The sequence below is a fragment of the Pongo pygmaeus genome, chromosome 10, assembly GCF_028885625.2.
Source record: "Pongo pygmaeus isolate AG05252 chromosome 10, NHGRI_mPonPyg2-v2.0_pri, whole genome shotgun sequence".
NCBI lineage: Eukaryota > Metazoa > Chordata > Mammalia > Primates > Hominidae > Pongo > Pongo pygmaeus.
In genome coordinates this window covers 8,928,878-8,935,074 of record NC_072383.2, presented here as the reverse complement: position 1 = coordinate 8,935,074, position 6,197 = coordinate 8,928,878, and positions in this window count along the sequence as shown.

The following is a 6,197-nucleotide window of genomic DNA, read 5'->3' as shown; positions in this document are numbered from 1 at the left end:
ACCGAGGCAGATGGATCACCTGAGGTCAGGAGTTCAAGGCCAGCCTAGCCAACATGGTGAAATACTGCCTCTACTAACAATGCAAAAAAAATTACCCAGGCATGGTGATGGGCACCTGTAATCCCAGCTACTCGGGAGGCTGAGGCAGGAGAATCACTTGAATCCAGGAGGCAGAGGCTGCAGTGAGCTGAGATCGCACCATTGCACTCCAGCCTGGGTGACAGAGCAAGATATGTCTAAAAAAAAAAAAAGGACAGGCCAGGTGAAATGGCTCACACCTGTAATTCCAGCACTTTGGGAGGCTGAGGCAGGTGGATCACTTGAGGTCAGGAGTTCAAGACCAGCCTGGCCAACATGGTGAAACCCTGTCTCTCCTAAAACTACAAAAATTAGCCCAGTGCAGTGGCATATACCTGTAGCCCCAGGTACTCAGGAGGCTGAGGTGGGAAGATCGTTTGAGCCCAGGAGGCAGAGGTTGCAGTAAGCCAGGAATATGCCACTGCACTCCAGCCTGGGTGACAGAGTGAGACTCCAAAAAAAGAGAAAGAAAGAAGAAAGAAAGAGAGAAAGAAAAGGAAGAAAGAAAGAAGGAAGGAAGGAAGGAAAGAAAGAGAAAGAAAGAAAGAAAGAAAGAGAGAAAAGAGAGAAAGAAAGACTGTCACATATAAGACTATCAGTAGATTTCTCAGCCTAAACCTCATAGACCAAGAGGAAGGGATAAAATATTCAAAGTACTGAAAGAGAAAACAGCCAACCAAGATATACCTAGAAAAAATATTGTTTAAAAATGAAGGACAGGCTAGGTGCAGTGGTTCATGTCTGTCATCTCAGGACTTTGGGAGACCCAGGTAGTAGGATTATTTGAGCCCCACATCTGGGCAACATAGTGAGAATTCATCTCTACTAAAAATGTAAAAATAATTACAACATATTCAAAAATTTTTAATGAAGGACAAACTACATTTTTCTGGATAAACAAAACTTGAGGGAGTTTATCACCACTAGACCTGCCTTACAAGAGATGCTCAACGAAGTTCTTCAAGTTGAAACATGCTAAACAGCAATGTGAAGTATGCTAACTAGCAATGTGAAAGCCTAAATCTCCTGGTGAAGGTATATAGACAAACACAGAATCATATGACACTGTAATAGTGGTACATATAGTTTTAATCCTAAATAAAAGTTAAAAAAAAAACAAAGATTTGTTAACCAATGCACACTATGAAAAGAATGAAACTCTTAATACAAAAATTAGCCAGGCATGGTGGTGCACACCTGTAATCCCAGCTACTCAGGTAGCTGATGCAGGAGAATCGCTTGAACCCAGGAGGCAGAGGCTGCAGTGAGCTGAGATGGGGCCACTGCACTCCAGCCTGGGCAACAAAGTGAGACTCTGTCTCAAAAGAATGAGAATGAAACAATACAGAAACACAAAATTCAGGCAGAGGAAGTAACACTGTACAGATTTGTATGAAATTAAATTATCAACTCAAAATAGATTATTTTAACTACAAGTTATTTTATTCAAGACTCAAAGTAACCACTAAATGTTACAGAAAAGAATCAAAGCAATTCACTATAAAAATCATCAAATAAAAAAAAAAGGAAGACAGCAAGAGAGGAAGAGAAGAACAGAAGAACTATAAAATAAAAAAACAACAAAATGGCAATAGTAAGTCCTCACTTACCAAGAGTTACTTTAAATGTAAATAAAATCCCCAATCAAAAGGCATACAGGCTGATTAGATTTAAAAACTCAAGATCTAGGCCGGGTGTGGTGGCTCACGCCTGTAATCCCAGCACTTTGGGAGGCTGAGGCAGGCAGATCACAAGGTCAGGAGATCGAGACCATCCTGGCTAACATGGTCAAACCCCGTCTCTACTAAAAATACAAAAAAAAAAAAAAAAAAAAAAATTAGCCGGGCATGGTGGTGGGCACCTGTAGTCCCAGCTACTCGGGAGGCTGAGGCAGGAAAATGGCCAGAACCCAGGAGGCGGAGCTTGCAGTGAGCCGAGATCGCACCACTGCACTCCAGCCTGGGCAGCAGAGCCAGACTCTGTCTCAAAAAAAAAAAAAAAAATCAGTAGCTAGTGATACAATGTCTGTAAGAAACTCATTTTAGACTTAAGAACACACATAGACTGAAGTGAAGGGATAGAAAAAGATATTCCATGCAAAAAGTAACCAAAAGAGAGCAGAAGTGGCTATACTTACATGAGGAAAAAAGTAAACTTTGAGGATGGGTGCAGTGGCTCTTGCCTGTAATCCCAGCACTTTGGGAGACCCAGGCGGGTAGATCACCTGAGGTCAGGCATTCAAGACCAGCCTGACCAACATGGTGAAACCCCATTTCTACTAAAAAAAAAAACAAAAAATTAGCCAGGCATGGTGGTACATGTCTACAATCCCAGCTACTTAGGAGGCTGAGGCAGGAAAATCACTTGAACCCATAAAGCGGAGGTTGCAGTGAGCCAAAATGCACGCCATTGCACTCCAGCCTGGGCAACAAGAGCAAAACTCCGTCTCAAAAAAAAAAAAAAAAGTAAACTTTGGGTCAAAAATATTTTCTAACGAAAAAAGGTAATTTTATATTGATAAAAAGATCAATTCAGTAGGAATACATAACAATTACAAATACATATGCACTCAATGTCAGAGAATCTAATATATAAAACAAATATTGACAAATTTGAAGGGAGAAATTGACAGCAATACAATAAATTAGTAGACCTCACTACCCCCACTTTCAGTAATGAATAGAACATATAGACAAAAAATCAATTAAAAAAGCAGCTGATTTGAACAACATGATAGACCAAATAGACCCAACAGATATATACAGAAATTTTCACCCAACAGCAGAAAAATATTCTTTTCAAGAGCACAGAGAACATTCTCCAGTATAGATAACATGTCAGGTCACAAAACAAGTTGTAACAAACATAAGAAGATACAAATCATTCCAAATATCTATCTCTTTCAATTACAATGGAATGAAATAAAAATCAATAACTAATAAAATGAGAAGATCCACATTTACATAGAAACTAAAAAACACATTCTTGAATAACCACTGGGTAAAAGAAGAAATCAAATGGAAATTTTAAAACTATCTGCAATAGTTTACTGAGAATGATGATTTCCAATTTCATCCATGTCCCTACAAAGGACATGAACTCATCCTTTTTTATGGCTGCATAGTATTCCATGGTGTATATGTGCCACATTTTCTTAATCCAGTCTATCATTGTTGGACATTTGGGTTGGTTCCAAGTCTTTGCTATTGTGAATAATGCCGCAATAAACATACGTGTGCATGTGTCTTTATAGCAGCATGATTTATAGTCCTTTGGGTACATACCCAGTAATGGGATGGCTGGGTCAAAACACCGCATATTCTCACTCATAGGTGGGAATTGAACAATGAGAACACATGGACACAGGAAGGGGAACATCACACTCTGGGCACTGTTGTGGGGTGGGGGGAGGGGGGAGGGATAGCACTGGGAGATATACCTAATGCTAGATGACGAGTTAGTGGGTGCAGCGCACCAGCATGGCACATGTATACATATGTAACTAACCTGCACATTGCACACATGTACCCTAAAACCTAAAGTATAATAATAATAAATAAATAAATAAAAGAAAAAAGAAAAAAAAAAACTATCTGCAAACAAAAATGATAACACAAAATACCAAAACTTATAGGATGCAGTAAAAGCAATACTAAGAGGAACCTTTAGAGTAATAAACATCTACATTCAAAAAGAAAATCTCAGATAAACAATCTAACTTCACACCTCAAAAAATTAGAAAAACAAATTAAGCCAAATGGTAGCAAAAGGAAGGAAATAATAAAGATTAGAGCGAAAATAAATCAAATAAAGAAAAGAAAACCATAGAAGAAAATTGACAAAACCAAGAGTTGATTTTTTGAAAAGATAAAAATCACCAAACACTTGGCTAGTCTAAGAAAAAAAAAAGCTGGGCCCGGTGGCTCACACCTGTAATCCCAGCACTTCAGGAGACCAAGGTGGGCGGATCACCTGAAGTCAGGAGTTCAAGACCAGCGTGGCCAACATGGCAAAACCCCGTCTCTACTGAAATACAAAAATCAGCCAGTGTGATGGTATATGCCTGTAGTCTCAGCTACTCAGGAGGCTGACATGGGAGGATTACTTGAGCCTGGGAAGTCAAGGCTGCAGTGAGCCATGGCTGCACCATTGCACTCCAGCCTAGGCAACAGAACAAGACCCTGTCTCAAAAGAAAAAGAAAAGAAAAGAAAGAAAGAAAAAAGAGTGAAAACACAAATAAAATAAAAATTGAATGAAGAGGCATTACAATGAATGCTTCAGAAATAGAAAGGGTCATAAGGAGCACTTAAGAATAATTATATGCCAACAAATTGGATAACCTACAAGAAATGGATACATTTCTAAAAACATAAAGCCAACTGAAACTGAATTGAGAATAACTAGAAAACCTGAAAGTATCAATAATAAATGAGGAGAATAAATCAGTATTCAAAAACCTCCCAACAAATTAAAACCCAGGACTAGATGGCTCCTGGGTTTTTTTAACAAAACATTTAAAGAAAAATTTTACATGAATGATTAGATTACAGGCTGATTAGATTTAAAAACTCAAGATCTAGGCTGGGTGTGGTGGCTCACGCCTGTAATCCTAGCACTTTGGGAGGTCGAGGCAGGCCTCTGATGAATTTTACAAAACATTTAAAGAAAAATTAATAGTAATCTTCTTAAACTCTTCCAAAAAATAGAAAATGTGGCCAGGTGTGGTGGCTCATACCTGTAACCCCAGCACTTTGGGAGGCCGAGGCAGGCAGATCACTTGAGGTCAGGAGTTTGAGGCCAGCCTGGCCAACATGGTGAAACTCCATCTCTACTAAAAATACAAAAAAAATTAGCCAGGCAGGGTGACAGGTGCCTGTAATCCCAGCTACTCTGCAGGCTGAGGCAGGAGAATCACTTGAATCTGGGAGGCAGAGGTGGCAGTGAGCATAGATCACACCACTGCACCCCAGCCTGGCTGACAGAGCAAGACTGTGTCTCAAAAAAAAAAAAAAAGAAGAAGAAGAAGAGGGAATGCCTCCTCATAATTATTAAGAGGCAAGCAACACCCTGATATCAAAGATACCACAAGAAAAGGAAACTACAGACAAATATCTCTGATAAACACAGATGCAAAATCCTCAATAAAATACCCGTAAACCAAATAACAACAGCACATTAAAAGGCTCATGCACCATGACCAAGTGGAATTTATCCCTGGAATGTAAGAATGTTTCAACACTGGCAAATCAATGAATGTAATACACCACATTAACATAATGAAAAAACTCTTTTGATCATCTCAGTAGATGCAGAAAAAGCATGTAGCAAAATTCAACATTAATTCATAATAAACATTCTCAAAAAATGGGTATAGAGAGAATGTACCTCAATATAATAAAAACCATATAGAAGAAGCCCACAGCTAACATCCCAATCAATACAGAAAAAACTGAGAGTTTTGCCTGTAAGATCTGATTAAAGGAAAAGATGCCATTCTCACTATTTCCATTTAACATAGTGCTGGATATCCTAGCCAGAGCAATTAGAGAAGAAAATGAAATAAAGGCAGCCAAATTAAAAAGAAAGAAGTAAAACTATCGCTATTTGCAGTAGACATGATTATATACATAGAAAACTAAAAGACTCAACAAAAAAAGTATTAGAACTAGTAAAGTTGCAGGATACAAAATCAACATACAAAAATCATTCATGTTTCTATACACAATGAACTATCTGAAAAGGAAAATTTTTAATTAACACCATTTATAATAGCAAGAAAAAGAATAAAATACTTAGAATTTATTTCTCTTTAGGCAAAGAGTTGAAAGACTTACACACTGAGAATTATAAAACATTAATGAAGGAAATTAAATAAGACACAGATAAATGGAAAGATATCCCACGTTCATGGATAGGAAGAATTATTACTGTTAAAATATCCATTCTATGTCTTAGTCCATTTGTGCTTCTATAACAAAATACCTAAGACTGGGTAATTTTATTTGTCATATTCTCTGGAAGTCCAAGATCAAGGCACAGGTTCAATGTCTGATGAAGGTCCGGTCTCTGTTCCAAGATAGCACCTTGTTGCTATGCCCACTGGAGCAAATGAACACTT